The sequence below is a fragment of the Hyla sarda genome, chromosome 4 (assembly GCF_029499605.1).
Source record: "Hyla sarda isolate aHylSar1 chromosome 4, aHylSar1.hap1, whole genome shotgun sequence".
In the NCBI taxonomy this organism is placed as follows: Eukaryota; Metazoa; Chordata; class Amphibia; order Anura; family Hylidae; genus Hyla; species Hyla sarda.
The window spans coordinates 385,194,011-385,212,391 of record NC_079192.1 but is presented as its reverse complement, the minus strand read 5'-3'; the positions used below and the strand labels follow the sequence as shown (position 1 = coordinate 385,212,391).

Here is an 18,381-nt window from a genome sequence, read left to right as displayed (position 1 = left end):
AGACATGATTAAAAGCGATGGGGAGGGGGCAGAAATTCATATAAAGTATATAATAATTGATATGTTATAAGCTCATATAAATACAATAGTGCAAATTGAGTCTATATGGCAAGTGCCTATACAACCCATGTAAATTACACTACTGTACCACTGGGAGCTTAAATTAATCCAGGAGAGGGGTCTCAAACTGGTTGTCCTCCAGATGTTGCGAAACTTCAACTCCCAGTATTGCCGACAGCCGTTAGCTGCAGCAAATGGCTGTCTGTGCACGTCCAGGCATGCTGGGAGTTGAAGTTTTGCAACATCTGGAGGGCCACCAGTTTGAGACCCCTGATCTATGGACAAAAATAAGGCACACATCTGTACTAATAGACATAATAGTCATGCATGAGGCCATAATAGCAGCATCACATATATAGCCACCCATATACAAATAGCATCACATATACAGGTAAAGTGCATGGTGGTCATCATAATAAATATTCATGCTACATATTGGAAAATAGAGGTAAATGTAAACAAAGATAGGGCAATGAAATACCCAATAACACTGGTGTCCAAAGAATAGTATGTCCCGGCTTCCCCACCTCACCTTCCGACGCGTTTCGCCACTGCTTTGTCCTGGACGACCTTGTGTACCACTTACTAGAGAAAGAATAAGAGAGATAAGACAGTAAATAACATCTAATTCTACACCTCACCCACTTCACAGTAAAAGAAAATATGCACACTCCCATGCACATACCCCTTCCTTTTAATGCAGAATCACCCTTGCTTAAAGTGGTTGTTCGGCAAAAAGCATTTTTATTAAATATGCCCAGGCTACCTGCAATAAAAAAAAAAGCAATACACAAGGTTATAGTGTTGGTGAACCAAATTACAATGAAATATCACTAACCCAGATCTGCGGCCCTGTTCCACAGATACCGTTGTATTAACCATCATTGCTAATCTGAAAATAGCTGCTTTCGCACAATAGAGGAGGAACCTGGCATATCCAGCTTCCCTGCCTCCATCCCCTCTGTTCCTTTATGCCTGCCCACCTAACGAATATTCATGAGACCCTTTAGCCCATGTAAGCACAAGATGGGCCGGCTAACTAAAATTAGTGACACTGACAGACTCTGATGGTGGCTTTAGTCCTAGAAAAGAAGGAATTGAGGTGAGTCAGGATGGAGTCCTCCCATACATGTGTTGGGAGTCATATGTACCACCAAAATCAGTGGGTTTTGCCAAGCTTCCTCTTGGATAGGGGTTTTAGGGCAAATTTCACCAAATTCAAGGGGACTCTGCTGTTTCGGAATCTCCGTGCAGAATTCCAATGCGGAGTTCCGCACAGAAATTTTGAGTTGTGAACGTAGCCTTAACCTTCTGTCATTGTTCAGCTAAAACAATTATTGGTTCCTAAATTTTACCCAACAAACATTTTTTGGGGATACTTTGGAAAATTATCCATTTTCATGAACTAATGTTTATAGATACCTTTGACAGACCACTGTATTACTGTTTTGGAGATATTATGATACGAAGCCTTATATAGCTGAAACCACATAAGCCCTTTAAGAAGCACGCATACAGTATTTTAAATAGAAGCTACTACTCAATTAAGGAGATGGATCCTTTAGGTATATAGAATTTATCGTACGCTTCTTGATTCTACATAAAGTTAAAGCTGGCTATCTGTCTTGTTATTCAGCATTTTTACATGTGCTGACATAAGCAGCTGGCAGAATTTATGACAGCCTGATTCCTCCAGGAGCATTTAATACTATATAGGAACATGTACAACGATATCTATCCCATTATAACTTTCCCCAAATCAGCTTTACACACATACATTTAAAATAAAGTCTATAAAACAAGCAAAACCTCATCTGAAGTTGTAGAAAAAAAAATGTCTACCTGTAGGGGACCCAAAATCGGAGTCAAGCAAATAGCAAAGTCTGTGTTGTAGACTGTTTCTGATGAAAGGAGAAATTGCAATGTATTCATAAAACATATAGAGTTATAAAAGTTTCGATATTATATCATCTGGCTGGGCCAGGGATCTATTGTGATCATCTCTATGGTCTATTACAGTTATTTCCAATCTGGGTGCTGTGACACCCTGGGGAACCATGAGAGTCCTCCAGGGGTGCAGCAGCATTTCCAGAGTTAAAGGGGTACACCTGTGGGAAACTTTTTTTTTAAATCAACTGGTGCCAGAAAGTTAAACAGATTTGTAAATTACTTCTATTAAAAAAATCTTAATCCATCCAGTACTTTTTAGGAGCTGTATACTACAGAGGAAATGCTTTTCTTTTTGGATTTCTCTTCTGTCACGACCACAGTGCTCTCTGCTGACCTCTGCTGTCCATTTAACCCCTTAAGGACCAGGCCCTTTTTGGCCTTAAGGACCAGACCAATTTTATTTTAGCATTTTCGTTTTTTCCTCCTCGCCTTCTAAAAATCATAACTCTCTCATATTTCCATCCACAGACCCGTAGGAGGGCTTGTTTTTTGCGTTACCAATGTAATTACATCACTTATTTCACCATAAAATATACGGCGCAAGCAAACAAATATTATTTATGAGGGAAAATTGAAAAGAAAACCGCAATTTAGCAAATTTTGGAAGGTTTTGTTTTCACGCTGTACACTTTCCGGTAAAAATGACATGTTTTCTTTATTCTGTGGGTCAATACCATTAAAACGATACCCATGATTATATTCTTTTCTATAATTGTACCGCTTAAAAAAAAATCTCAAACCATTTTAACAAAATTAGTATGTTTGAAATTGCCCTATTTTGACTACCAATAACTTTCTCATTTTTCCGTATATGAAGTGATATGTGAGCTCATTTTTTGCACCATGATCTGTAGTTTTTATCAGTATCACTTTTGTTTAGGTTTTACTTTTTATTAATATTTAATACATATTTTTTGGAATAAAATGTGACAAAAAAGCAAAACAATATATTTTAATAGTTCAGACTTTTATGCACGCAGCGATACCAAATATGTGTATTAATTATTTTTTTACGTTTTTTGGGGGGTAAAATGGGAAAAACAGATGTTTTACTTTTTTATTGGGGGAGGGGATTTTCACTTTTTTTACTTTTTTATTTTACAATTTTTAACTTTTTTTTTTTTACACTTTTATGTCCCCATAGGGGACTATTCACTGCAATCAGTTGATTGCTAATACTGTGCAGTGCTATGTATAGGACACAGCACTGCTCAGTATTATCGGTCATCTTCTGCTCTGGTCTGCTCAATCTCAGACCAGAGCAGAAGACCCTGGGAGACATCCGAAGCAAGGTGAGGGGACCTCCGGCCACCATGCTGGATGATCGGATTCCCGCGGCAGCGCTGCGGGCGATCCGATCATCCGTGCAAAGTACCGCAATGCCGCAGATGTCGTGATCTGTGTTGATCACGACATCGGAGGGGTTAATGGAGGGGTTAATAGCAGCCGGGAGCTGCCGGGCATGACGCGAGCACCGCTCTGGTGCTCGCGATCATGTCGGCGCGTAAATGTACGTCATGGTGCGTTAAGTACCACGTCACCATGACGTATGTCACGATTCGGCTGGCAGGAGGTGGATCCTCTGTGCCAGAGAGGGATTGGCGTGGACCGTGCTAGTGGACCGGTTCTAAGTTACTACTGGTATTCACCAGAGCCCGCCGCAAAGCGGGATGGTCTTGCAGCGGCGGTAGTAACCAGGTCGTATCCACTTGCAACGGCTCAACCTCTCTGACTGCTGAAGATAGGCGCGGTACAAGGGAGTAGACAAGAGCAAGGTCGGACGTAGCAGAAGGTCGGGGCAGGCAGCAAGGATCGTAGTCAGGGGCAACGGCAGGAGGTCTGGAACACAGGCTAGGAACACACAAGGAAACGCTTTCACTGGCACAATGGCAACAAGATCCGGCGAGGGAGTGCAGGGGAAGTGAGGTATACATAGGGAGTGCACAGGTGAACACACTAATTAGTCCAACTGCGCCAATCAGTGGCGCAGTGGCCCTTTAAATCGCAGAGACCCGGCGCGCGCGCGCCCTAGGGAGCGGGGCCGCGCACGCCGGGACAGGACCGACGGAGAGCGAGTCAGGTACGGGAGCCGGGGTGCGCATCGCGAGCGGGCGCCACCCGCATCGCGAATCGCATCCCGGCTGGGGGCGGTATCGCAGCGCACCCGGTCAGTAGATCTGACCGGGGCGCTGCAGTAGCGAGGATGTTGCGAGCGCTCCGGGGAGGAGCGGGGACCCGGAGTGCTCGGCGTAACAACGTACATTTACGCCCATTGTCGTTAAGGGGTTAAGGAACTGTCCAGAGCGGGAGAAAATCCCCATAGCAAACATATGCTACTCTAAAGAGTTCCTAAAATGGACAGCAGAGGTTAGCAGAGAGCACTATGGTCGTGACAGAAGAGAAATCCAAAAATAAAAGCATTTCCTCTGTAGTATACAGCCCCTAAAAAGTACTGGAAGATTTTTTAATAGAAGTACCGTATATACTCGAGTATTAGCCAACCCGAATATAAGCCGAGGCCCCTACTTTCACCCCCAAAACCTGGGAAAACTTATTGACTCGAGTATAAGCCTGGGGGGGGGGGATACATCATCCCCCCTGTCATCATCCAGACCCCCCTGTCATCATCATCCCCTGTCAACCCCCGTCATCATCCAGACCCCAGTCATCATCACTCCCTTTCAACCCCCCCGTCATCATCCCCCCCCAGTCTATATGCCCCCTGTCATCATCCAGACCGCCCCCTCCGTTATCATATAGGTCCCCCTCGTTGTCTACTCACCTCCCCAGTTCTCTCGGTCCTGCTGCTTAGTAGCTGCAGGGACCGTCCGCATTCCGGTGGGGAGGGTGAACCGGTCTGGGCCATCCATCTTCACTGGGAGGCCCTCTTCTCTGCTCCGGGCTGGCCAAAGACTAGTGACGCTGCATTGATGCTGCCCCGCTGGGACGTCCGTGTGCAGGGACACCCCTGATCTGCCGCGCACAGATGTCCCTGTGCCGCGGCATCAATGCAGCGTCACTAGTCGGATGGTCCCTGCAGCAAAGATGGACGGCCCAGCCAACTACCCCCCAATGGTATATTTTATTGTTTTTTCACTCGAGTATAAGCCAAGGGGGGCATTTTCAGCACAAAAAATGGTGCTGAAAAACCCTCGAGTATATATGGTAATTTACAAATCTACAGCAGGACACACTTGAAAGAATTACTTGGATCTCGTATGAAGATTTGACTAGGAATTGTGGCCTATTTGTTTGTGGCCTACCTGAGGCTCACTGTTGCAGTCTCCTCATGTGGGGACAGGAGCTGCAGGACATGTGTGCTCTCACTACTCTGGTCAAGCCAGAACTCTACTGATCTACTAACTAAAGAATTGGTTCCGCCTACTATCCCAGGCAATGGGGTTGGAGCTGGAAAACTATTGGAGAAGGGCTTAATATGTCAGCAATTCTACCTTTCCATTGTACAGAAAATACATTTTGCAAAGGCAATGCATGAGCAGTATGTCCAAACTGTGGTCCTTCACATGTTGCAAAACGACAACTCCCAACATGCCCGGACAGCCAAAGGCTGTCCGGGCATGTTGGGAGTTGTCGTTTTTCAACATGTAGAGGGCCACAGTTTTAGGATCATTGCCCTAAGTCATCATGGTATATATGGGACCCAGAAACCAAATTGCCAAAGATCTCATTCAATACTTATCACAGAGAAATAGAGTATTTACTCTGCAAAAAGGAGTTAAAAAGTAGCACAACGCATGTATGATAAATATCATCTTATAAATGAACATAAATACAGTAGGAGCAAATAGTTTTTACCTGAATAATTAGTTATACATTTCCATTCTCTATAATGAATTATTAGTCTTTATCCTCTGTGGTGTTCTATATTACTAATCTACCTAAAATTAGTTGTTTTTGTGGTGTATGATATCCTGGGGAAAACTCATCGCCTGTCTCTTGTGGTTAAGCATGATTTGTGTTCCAGTAAACAATTGTATGCGGTTGTTCTGATGGTCTGTCCACAAGGTCCGGTCCCAGGATAGCGCATCAGTTTTTGAAGAAAAGAAAAAACCTGAAAGTAAAAAAAAAAACAATAGCCTGGTTCACATCCAGTTGGTCCTCTTGCCAAAGATTAGTTCAACCTCTAAAGTCAAGTTGGTCAGCAAAGCTTAAGGGGGTACTATGCCCCTAGACATCTTATCCCCTATTTAAAGGATAGAAAATAAGATGTCTGATTGCAGGGCACCGCAGTCATCCAGTGCACAGAGCAAACTTCGCTCCGCGCCTGATGACTAGCTATGTGGTGCTGACGTGGCAGGGGCGTGGATGTGATGTCAAGAGCCTCCGATGCCACACCCAGCGGTGGAACTCCCGTGATCAGACATCTTATCCCGTCACATTCAGGACATGCCTGTGTCCCGAAAGATTTTTCGGAACACAAGGATGTCCCGGTTATCTTTCTGCGGCCCCGTCCTAACTTTAAAAACGCAGGGGTCGCCAGGAGGTAGCGCACACAGGGACGTCAATGACGGCAGAGTGGAGCAGAGCAGCTAGGAGGAGGACGCTCGCATGGTAAGTTACCAGCGGCACATCATTTTCGCTGCTCCGACCACCGCTCCTCCGGTCCCGGGACCTACTGTTACGGTCTCTAGGCCATAGCAGTAGATCATGACCCCTGACCGGAGGAGCGGGGGTCGGAGCACTGAAGTGGGGCAGTACACAGACATACAGCCTCCAGCTATATTACTATACTATACTATATTGCCTATACTATACTGCCAACTATACTGCCAACCTAATGTGGTGGGAACTATGCTGACAACCTAATGTGGGGGGGGAACTATGCTGACAATCTAATTTTCACGTCTGGGCAGGGAAGGAGTGCACACTATTCTCGCCCCCTCTCCTGTCCCTTCCTACTTACATACCTGCCCTAGACGACAGGTCCATAACCACGGTTACAGTCCCTTCCTAAATAAGCGAGGGACAGTCAAAAAGTCAAAACAATAAACTACAAAACTGACAAAAGGTCAGGAAAGGCCGGAGGTACACGACTAACAGAAAATAAACCTACAAGAATACACACAAGAATACGTGGTCAGAGGGCCGAGTCTATACCTGGAGAGCACATAGTACAGTAACAGAGTATCAAAGGGAAGTCAAAAGCCAAGCCAAAAGTCACAAAACCAGAATATACAGAATGAGCAAAGAGATAGCTAGGTAAGTTACTAAGAACAATCACAAGCAGAGAATGACTGAAAAGGGCCTCCTTATATATGGCTGAGCTGCAACCAGGAGGACTCTAATTGGCTCAGCAAGCTTAACCAAACCCAGGAGCACAGAGGCGTCATCCCAGCAACCAAATCAAACAACAGGGCTAGAAATCATTAACCCTGTGGGTTCTGGTAGAACCAGTCATCACACTAATGTGGTGGAACTATGCTGACAACCTAATGTAGGGGAACTATGCTGACAACCTAATGTGGGGGAACTATGCTGACAACCTAATGTGGGAGGAACTATGCTGACAACCTAATGTGGGGGGAACAATACTGCCAGCCTAATGTGGGGGGAACTATACTGCCAACCTAATGTGGGGGAACTATGCTGACAATCTAATGTGGGGGGAACTATGCTGACAACCTAATGTGGGGAGAACTATGCTGACAACCTAATGTGGGGGAACTATGCTGCCTACCTAATGTGGGGGGAATTATGCTGACAACCCAATATGGGGGAACAATACTGCCAGCCTAATGTGGGGGGAACTATACTGCCAACCTAATGTGGGGGAACTATGCTGACAACCTAATGTGGGGGGAACTATGCTGACAACCTAATGTGGGGAGAACTATGCTGCCTACCTAGTGTGGGGGACCTATGCTGCCTACCTAGTGTGGGGAAACTATGCTGCGTACTTAAAGGGGTACTCCACTGCCCCAGCGTTCGGAACATTTTGGGTGCGGGCTGCGGGGGTTGTGGCATCACAGCCACGCCCCTTGTGACATCACGCTACATCCCCTCATTGCAAGTCTATGGGAGGGGGTGTGTCGACCACTGCACGATACTCTGATAACGCCCCTCCCGAGACTATGATCTGGATCCGCCCCTGGTTCCAGCCCACATTTATAGGGATGATGTTTTGTGCTACTTTATTGATTGTTCAATGATTTATGTTATTTTTGTATTTGTACCAATATTGTGTAATTAGTAGGGCTGTTGTACCTTTAAGAGAGACCTGCAGAGGAGTCATGTGAGCAGCTGTGGCCAATTAGGGTCATCCCTCACCTCTGGCTAGACAGGGAAAAGTTTTTCTAGATAATTCAGTGTTGAGTCGAGTCCTGTCAGAGCAGAGAGAAGCATCTCTGCTGTACCCTTTCCCATACCTTTAATGGAGACAGTAGTTCAAGTCTAGAGGAGAGAGAGCACTCCAGAAGTCTCGTAGAGAATCTTCGTTTATTGCAGCGCAAAACACAAGACCGTTGCAATCAGTGATGGGAGTTAGTGCAGGATGCTGTGGACGTCTAAAGGTGTGACAGCTGTTTCACCCGTACATGCAGGCTTCGTCAGACCACCAGTGGTCTGATGAAGCCCGCATGCGTAGGTGAAACAGCTGTCGCACCTTTAGACGTCCACAGCATCCTGCACTAACTCCCATCGCCAGGGCCGGTTTTAGGCTTAGCGTGGCCCTAGGCAAAATCAAAAGAGGGGCCCCAAAAGTCATAATAGTGCACTAACCAGATTTGAACATTTTTGGTCACTTCAAATACCATAAAAAATATCTAAAAAAGCTATTGAAAAGTCCCATCAAAACAAAATTGGTACCGATAAAAACTACAAATCACAGCGCCAAAAATGACCTCATACATCCCCATATACAGAAAAATAAGAGTTATAGGGATCAGAATAGTACAATTTTATATTTTTGTATAGTTCCCCCACATTAGGTTGGCAGTAAAGTTCCCCACATTAGGTTGGCAGTATAGTTCCCCCCACATTAGGTTGGCAGTATAGTTCTCCCCACATTAGATAGGCAGTATAGTTCCCCCACATTAGGTTGTCAGTATAGTTCCCCCCATATTAGGTTGGCAGTAAAGATCCTCCACATTAGATTGGCAGTATGTTCCCCTACATTAGGTTGGCAATGTGTTCCCCCACATTAGGTAGGCAGTATGTTCCCCCACATTAGGTAGGCAGTTCTCTCCCATTAGGTTGGCAGTATGTTCCCCCCATTAGGTAGGCAGTATAGTTTCCCCACATTAGGTGCAGTATGTTCCCCCACATTAGGTGCAGTATAGTTTCCCCACATTAGGTGCAGTATGTTCCCCCACATTAGGTAGGCAGTATGTTCCCCCACATTAGGTTGCAGTCCCCCCCCATTAGGTAGGCCGTATGTTCCCCCACGTTAGGTTGCAGAACCCCCCCCCATTAGGTTGGCAGTATGTTCCCCCACATTAGGTAGGCAGTATAGTTTCCCCACATTAGGTGCAGTATGTTCCCCCACATTAGGCTGGCAGTATAGTTCCCCAAAATTAGGTTGCAGTCCCCCCTCCCATTAGGTAGGCAGTATGTTCCCCCACATTAGGTTGCAGTTCCACCGCCATTAGGTTGGCAGCATGTTCCCCCACATTAGGTTGCAGTCCCCCCCCATTAGGTTAGCAGTATGTTCCCCCCACACTAGATTGCAGTTCCCCCCCCCCCTCCATTAGGTTGGCAGTATGTTCCCCCACATTAGGTTGGCAGTATAGTTCCCTTCTTCCCCCCCCCCCCCTACTTGTTCTATTTTTCACAATTCCTTACCTGGCCACGCCCCGCAGGCTCAGGTAATGTGGCGGGTCTTGTGGGCTTTGGAGATAATATGACGAGTGACGTCTCCTGCCGGGTCCTCTATGCTGCATCAGGGACGTCACTCCTCATTTCCTGCAGCCAGACACAGAACACTTCATGACACCGTTTTTTTCACTACACCGGTGCTGTAGGAAATGAGGAGTGACGTCCCTGACGCCGCATAGAGGATCTGGCAGGACACATCACTCGTCATATTATTCACACAGCCCGCAAACCCGCCGTTTTAAAGTGACCGCGGCCGGGTTGCTTATCTTTAACAAGCAGCCGGGGCTGCGGACACTTTAAAACAGTTGCCCCCCCACTGAGCAGCCGGCAGGGGGCCCCCTGGGGCATGGGGGCCCTAGGCAATTGCCTGGGTTGCCCCCCCTAACGCCGGCCCTGCCCATCGCTGGCTGCAACAGTCTTGTGTTTTGCACTGCAATAAATGAAGATTCTTTATGAGACGTGATGAGTGCATCTCTTCTTTATAGACATGAGCAACAACACTACCTACAGGTGTTCTGCTGAACAGGCCAAGTTCTAATTTGAGGGGAGAAGTAGCAAAAGTGACATCAGGGGCCCTGTTGCACAACCAGAGAGGAACCAGAGTAGAAAGCCTCAGTGTTAGGATTCGGCAGGCTGGAGGTGGATCCTCTGTGTCAGCGAGGGATTGGCGTGGACCGTACCGGTGGACCGGTTCTAAGTTGCTACTGGTATTCACCAGAGCCCGCCGCAAAGCGGGATGGTCTTGCTGCGGCGGTAGCAACCAGATCGTATCCACCGGTAACGGCTCAACCTCGCTGACTGCTGAGAGTGGCGTGGGACAGGAGGACTAGACAGAGGCGAGGCCAGACGTAGCAGAAGGTCAAGGCAGGTGGCAAAGTTCATAGTCAAGGGTAACGGCAGAAGGTCTGGAAACACTGGTAAGGCAATCACAGGAACGCTTTCACTAGGCACAAGGCAACAAGATTCGGCAATGCGGGGAAGGGGAAGTTAGGTAATATAGGCCTGGAGCAGGTGAGCTAATTACACTGATTGGGCCAGGCACCAATTAGCGGTGCACTGGCCCTTTAAATCTTAGGGAGCTGGTGCGCGCGCGCCCTAGAGAGCGGAGCCGCGCGCGCCATGACGTGACAGCCGGGGACCGGGACAGGTGAGTAGATTGGGATGCGATCCGCGAGCGGGAGCGTCCCACTATGCGAATCGCATCCCTGCCGGCAGTGTCAGTGCAGCGCTCCCGGTTAGCGGGTCTGACCGGGGCGCTGCAAAGAGGAGAACGCCGCGAGCGCTCCGGGGAGGAGCAGGGACCCGGAGCGCTCGGCGTAACACTCAGGCAGTTCCGGGTCACAAGTCTACGTCCAGGCCTGGGGGTAAGCTAATTCCGTGGATGCATTGCAGTGGGTCGCAAGTTAGTGTCCGTTGTCTCTGAAAGTCTAAAGTCCAAGGTCTCAAGTAACTAAGTCCAGTAGAGTCAAATTGTAAGAAATTGAAGTATGATACAAGTCACAGCGTGCACAGCCATTTCACCATAAACTACCTCTGCCACCCTCTGTTCTGCCCTTCTGTTGAAAGACTATTGCTTTGGTTATAACATCTGCCAACAATTTTTTTAAGTCTTTAAGTCTTTAGTGGTTTTATGTAAACTTGCATCTGATGTCTTTACTGCCCAGCGCCTGGTCCAGGAGAACCGCTTCACCTTGAAGTGTGGTGAGTTACACTTCTGGTGTGACAAACTATTTACTGTCTGTCGCTGCACCCCACAGTACACTACAACAAACACTACTACAAAATGAAGCCGCCCTTACCTGGTGTCCAAAGGAGCAGCTAACCCTGGCACAGGTAAAGAGTAGCACAGAATATGAAGTACTTCCCTGTACTGTAGGGGGGGTGCTACCAGACAAGAATTCGGTGCATACACTTCAGTAAAACAGGGATTTTACCTGTGGAATGCCCATTCTGATTGGTCAGTTCTTCCAGCCATTGGCACATTTCACAGATATTGACTGTCTGTAGCATTTTATGTTCAGTATGGGTTCAAGTTACAATGGTTTAATATATTGTAACCTGAAGCCATTGTAAGTTAATGGACCACTGTATGTTGCCACAAATGTACAGTCACCGGACCAATGCAAATAATTATTTTATGTACTAAGGGCTTAGAGCAAAGGTGGGTCTATAACATAAGAAGATTTCAGCAAGTTAAAATCAGTTTCTCTGTAGAGTTCGCATCTTGCACTTCTATGCTATGGACCCTTCCACATTCTTTTCTGACCCTTGGGTGATTTTTCCACAACCAGGTTTGAGGATAAAACAGTTCCTCTGGAGGGGGGAGTCCTGTAAAAATGCTTCCACCCAGTTACAAAGGGAATGGAACAAAGCAGGAGTGGACCTCCTCTCTTCATTGGGGCTCCATAGAAGCCTCATAGTCTGCCTCAAAAGGGGTGAAGAATTGTCTCCAGAGTGTGGGTTATGGGTGACCCTTCAATTCTAAATGCTACAATCCAGCACCATAATGGATTGCAAGAGCATACCTTAAAAAGCAGTGTTTCCCAAGCGCTGTTCTCAAGTACCCCCAACAGGTCAGGATTTCAGGATATCCCATATAGAGAACACTTGTTGTTATGCCTTATGAACTGACCATAAATATATGAGATGTGAAAGACTTAGGAAATCCTAAAAACGTGACCTGGTGGGGGTACTTAAATGGGCACTGTCAGACACAAAAACTTTTGATATGTTGTAAAGCATGTATAACCAATAGGTTTTGCAATTGCTTTCATTAGAAAATTTTCAGTTTTTCATGCTGAAAAAGCCAGTCAAACAACTGTCCCCCCTGTCTGCTTGGACACATACTAGTCCTGCTGTGTCCATGCATCATCACCTATGTCATGGACACACTTCCTTGATTGACAGCTGTGAGTGCAGGAAAAATCCTCCCACTGTCAGCTTGTGTCCCGCTACTGTCAGTGAGGACAAGCTGGGGGTTGTAGTTTTGCTAATGCCAGGGGAGATGTGAGCAGACAGCATATTGAGGGAGGGGGCGGAGACCTGCAGACCTGTAAAAGTGTAATAAAAAATAATAAATAAAGGTGCTAGACACATAAAAATTAGATGTACATGGTAAGGATTAGGTACTGAGTGATATATTAAAAAAAATAGTTTTTTGTTGGATCTGACGGGTACACTTTAAGGACTGGACTTGGCAAATACTGCTCTACAGCCACAAATGTACAGCTATTGCAACTCTAACGGGAACATAGTATAATAGTAGGACTATTTTTGCTAATTTACTATGCCAAAATCTGCCATTACATGTGCTAAAAGCAAAGGTGGATCTACAATGTGAGGAGATGTCAGCCAGTCTAAGGCAGTTTCTTTGAAGAGTGGGCATCTTGCGCCTCTACTATAGTTATGGTCTATTACTTATACATTTCTGACCCTTGAGTGAATTTTTCACAACCTGTTTAGATCATTATACAGTTCCTCTAGGGAGGGGCAGTTCTGTAAAGGTCCTTTCACCAATTAGCAAAGAGATAAAATAAAGCAACGGTGGGCCTCATCTCTCCATTGGGCTCCATAGAAGCCACATAGTCTGCATCAAAGGGGTGGAGAATTCTTCCAAGACTGTGGGCCATGGGTTACCCTTCTGTTCTAAATGGTAAAATCCCGCACCATTATGGAGACCCAGTTAGGGACTCCATTTTTGTTGGTCTCTCTTTGGTCTATAGTTCCCCCCTTCTTTGCCAGTGGTAACCTATTGTATCTTTAGGCTGTCCAACCTTGGAGACCCTACCAGACCAGAGGTTTTATCATTCATCTGTTCACTTCCCTGGCCAGGAAGACGGATTAGGTTTATTCTATCATATGGGATTCATTTTTGGTTTTTTTTTCTCGCAATGATTCCATTAACTACACATTGCTCTGTATTAACCCAGATGGTTAGACATGTAACTAGGGAACGGCTTGTGTGAATAATATTTCGCGCCCTCCCTTCTCCTTGCTGCAACACATTTTAATATAAATTCAGCTGTTCTTTTTATTTCCCCTACAGCAAAGCAGCGATATGTTATTATTTTGCATAGTTTAGAAAAAAATGTATTTTTGCACATCTTTGTATTTAGTACAAAGTGAATAAAACAGCACTCACTTTCAATTAATATCCCAAGCTCCTGCATTACTATTAATGTGCTCCTTCTTCCGCTCCCCTTATCTTTTCCTCTCTCTGTCTCAATTTAGCTCTCGCCTTTTCATCTGGCTGCGGTTCTCTCCTCTTCTCTGTTATTATTTGATATATTTATTAGAACTTTACACTATATATGTAGATCTTGCCCTTGAATATTTGTTATGTTTCATTGCCAGTTTCATTAGTTTTTTTTTTGTTTGAAAACGTAAACGTAACTACATCATTAAAGGGGTATTCCGTCCCTAGACATCTTATTCCCTATCCAAACGATAGGGGATAAGATGTCTGATCGCGGGGTTCCCTCTGCTGGGAACCCCCGCAATCTTGGCTGTGGCACCCCAGACATCCGGTGCACAGAGCAAACTTCGCTCCGTGCCGAATGACTGGTGATGCGCGGCGGAGGCTCGTGACGCCACAGTCAGGCCCCCTCAATGAAGGCCGGGTGCAGCTGAGAGATTTTGGGGGTCATCAGCGGCGGGTCTCCCGTGGTCATACATCTCATCCCCTATCCTTTGGATAGGGGATAAGACGTCTAGGGGCGGAGTACCCCTTAAAGTTTTCTTTGTTTGATGCTTAGAGCCAAGGTTGTACTGTATGTTTCATTGAATGGCTGTAATAAAGCCACAAGGCATTATGTAGAATTAGAAAAACATAGCCGAGCTATTGCAAAAACAGCACCATTCTTGTTCTCAGGTTGGGCGCGGTATTGCAGCTCAGTTCCATTGAAATGAATATAGCCAAATTGTCATACCACAAACAACCTGAGGACAGGTGTGACACTGTTTTTTGATCCTGGATAAAACATTTAAGGCTCATTTCAGACAATTCTGCACAATTTCAGGATTGCGGCGGAATTGCAGCATAATTTCAGCAGAAAACGGTGCCCTCAGCAAACAGTATTCTGCCGAAATTCAAAGTCCCTTTAACTTCAATGGGATTCCACTGCAAAAGTCTGCAAAATTATTAAAGACTGGTCTTTAAATTTGGCAGAATGTAGTCAGCAGAATGGGAATGGGACTGCTGAATAGAACAATGGAATCCCATTAAAGGCAGTAAATTATGCTGTGTGAACATTACCTAACAGTGTTCTTCAAACAGTGAGCCTCCAGCTGTTGTAAAACCACAACTCCCAGCATGCCCGGACAGTTGAAGGCTGTCTGGGCATGCTAGAAGTTGTAGTTTTGCAACAGCTGTAGACACACTGTTTGGAAAACACTGCCCTTTAATGGTCCTTAGCCCCATACTGCCAAAACATATGGACCCCCAGAGAGTGCTGGAAAAGGAGGCAGGGCCAGCAGCAAGGGGCCCCTTTTTATGTTTATTTGGCCAACGGGTGAATAGTCTTTAAAGGGTATACCATTTTTCATTGCCGCAACACTTCTGAAAAAAAAACAAAAGCTTTCTAATATGTTAATATAAGATTCCTATTTTGTGTCCGCAGTTCCAATGCATACCTTTTATATTTCAGCTCCCACGTCTATAGCAGCTGAACCAGTTGAAGCCCAAATCATTTGATTTCAGGGGATTTGCACTGTAAACAGGGATTGTCCAAATAAAGCTGTTTTACATAATAAAAGAGTTTTTGGAAGACAAATTGTAACTGTGAAAAATAGACTTTATTATTGTTATTACTATTTACGTACCCGGCGTTGCTTGTCCTCATATCCCGTCCTCATATCTTGTCCTCACATGCCATCTTCATATGCCATCGTTATATCCCGTGCTTATATCTCAACCTCATATCCTGTCCTCATATCCCATCCTCATAGGTCAAACTCATATCCCAAACTCATAGCCCCTCATCATATCCCGTCCTCATACCCCAACCTCATATCCCATCCTCATACCCCATCCTCATATGCCATTCTCATATCCAGGGCTCAAGTTCTGCACTTTTCCACAGCAGGAACACTGTTCCCATTAACCAGAGTCCTGTAGGACAAGCCCTTGAGTGGAAATCTTGGGTGAGTTCCCACACTTTTTCCCCCAGGACTTGACCCCTGCTCATATCCCATCCTCATATCCGACCTCATATTCCAACCTCATATACTGTCCTCATATCCCGACCTCATACTCATATCCCATTCTCAGGTGAGGCAGACAGGGGCGTAGGAACCGGGGGGGGGATGGTTCCCCTAGGGATTCAGTGTGGGATTCAGTACAGGAGAAGGCGTCCCCTCTGTCTAAGCCACATTTGCAGCTTACACAGAGGAGACGTGACCTCCGCCCCCACGCTGCACGCAGTACAGGTGCCTATGATGTCACTCACCTGCGCCTGTACTGTGGAGGGGAGAAGACGGGGGCCCCTGCTGCTGAGGAGTTCACTGTGTGGGACATCAGGCGAGCATCATTTCTTTAAATTTTTTAACTCTGCATATACCTATGGGTAAGAGGGTGTGTGTAACTCTGCATATACCTATGGGGAAGAGGGGGGAGGGGGGTAACTGCATATACCTATGGGGAAGAGGGGGGAAGGGGGGAACTCTGCATAAACCTATGGGGGAAGAGGGGGGGGAACTCTGCATATACCTATGGGAAAGGGGGGGTGTAACCTACTAGGAAAGCTGAGTGATGATTCCTGTGAGAAATATAATTACAGACATATTTTATTCACCCAGCTTTCCTACACTTCGGAACAGCAAAGTTTGCCTAAATATGTGGTAACACATCCAACACTTCATACAGGGGGAGTGTATGTTGTTATCACATATATAGGCAAACTTTGCTGTTCTGAAGTCTAGAAAAGCTGGATAAAGAAAATTTGGCTGCAATTATATTTCTGCAATTTCATTATGTGTTACCACATATTTAGGCAAACTTTGCTGTTTGGAAGTCTAGGAAGGCTGGGTAAAAAAAAAATATGGCTGCAATTATATTTCTCACAGGAATCATAACTCAGCTTTCCTAGAAGGAAAGCTGAGTGTTGATTCCTGTGAGAAATATAATTTCTCACAGGAATCTGTAGCTATCCACTTACCTACCTATCTAGCTAACAACCAACACAACTTTGAACATACCTAGCTATCTACTTACCTGCCTATCTACCTAGCTAACAACCTACCAACTTTCTGATGTATTTACCTACTGGGGGAGGTCTACAGTGGGGGATAGGCCTACTTAATGGGGGACCTACTATCCTAATAATGGGAGGGCATTGCACTGGAACAATGCAGAGTCTAACATGTTTTTCCTGCAGGTGCTAAAGCGATGGTTTTTGGCTGGAAGAAGTTGCCATGTCAGTCTGATCCAGATGCAGAAGAAAAGGAAAGAGGACATCGCTGATCAGAAATGACCATACCTGTGAGTCCCTAGATGTAACTATAATCACTTACAGTATATGGTATACAGATCCTGTGTACAGCTGTTATCTACCTTTATATGGTCCTGGATACAATCACTTATATGGTATATAGGTCGTGCAACAAAGTCCAAGACCACAGCACCAAAAATTGAAAACTCTGGATATGTGCAAAAGAGTTGCATTTTACTGGTTCCCCAAAAGCTTTTTTTGAGGAACAGATAAATGATGGCTCTTTTGCACATATCCGGAGTTTTCCATTTCTGGTGCTGCGGTCTTGGACTTTGTTGCATGTTTGGTATACGGATACCACGAAGACCACAGCACCAGAAATGGAAAACTCTGGATATGTGCAAAAGAGCTATCATTTATCTGTTCTATCTGGATGACTGCAGGCACAATGGATTTATCTAGTGCTGTCTTCTACTGCTTTTCTGTATACAAATCCTGTGTACAGCTGGTATTTACTTATTTATGGTCACTGTACAGGGAGATACAGGTCTGTATACAGTGGTTTTATTCAGTAACAGTATGAGGGATTAGTCAGTAACTGTGTGATGTAAAGTGTGTTCCTGATGATGCAGTATTATTTGGTCCTGTTATTGTTTATATTCTAGTATTATTTGGTATCTGTACATAGTGGTTTTTACTTAGTATGGTGGTATTATCCAGTCTTTGTGTGCTGGTATAATTTGTTCCTTGTATACTAATATTATTGGTAATATTGGTCTTAGTATTCAGGATTTGGTCAGTAATAGTATGGTGATAATATGTACGGTGATTTTATTCCTCCTTGTAAACTGGTTTTAATGCTTCAAATTGTCCTCTTCTATAAGACTTTTACTTATGGGACTTAGTTTTTTGCTCCGTGGTCTGTAGTTTTTATTGGTATCATTTTTGTTTTGATGGGACTTTTTGATCACTTTTAATAAACTTTTTTTCTGGTATATGAAGAGAGCAGAAATCAGCAATTATGGACTTAGTTTTTTTTTTATGTTTACACCATTTACCATGCAGTTTCATTAATGTTATAATTTAATAGTTCTGTCATTTCCACATGCGG

The 18,381-nt window shown here is 45.2% G+C and overlaps 1 protein-coding gene across 3 annotated transcripts in view; it reads right to left on the bottom strand.

The window, feature by feature from the left end:
• The window catches only part of RNASE1 (ribonuclease A family member 1, pancreatic), a 145,385-nt gene that overhangs the window by 34,555 nt on the left and 92,449 nt on the right, over positions 1–18,381 (bottom strand). For 2 of the 3 annotated variants that reach the window (XR_008843160.1, XR_008843161.1), the window contains exons 2-3: positions 746–826; positions 593–645 (exon numbers count right to left, since the gene is read on the bottom strand). The gene's annotated coding sequence lies outside the window, so the exon portion shown is untranslated. Of the gene's footprint in view, positions 1–541; positions 646–745; positions 827–18,381 lie in introns of all 3 variants that reach the window. The other variant, XR_008843159.1, reaches the window with a different exon arrangement.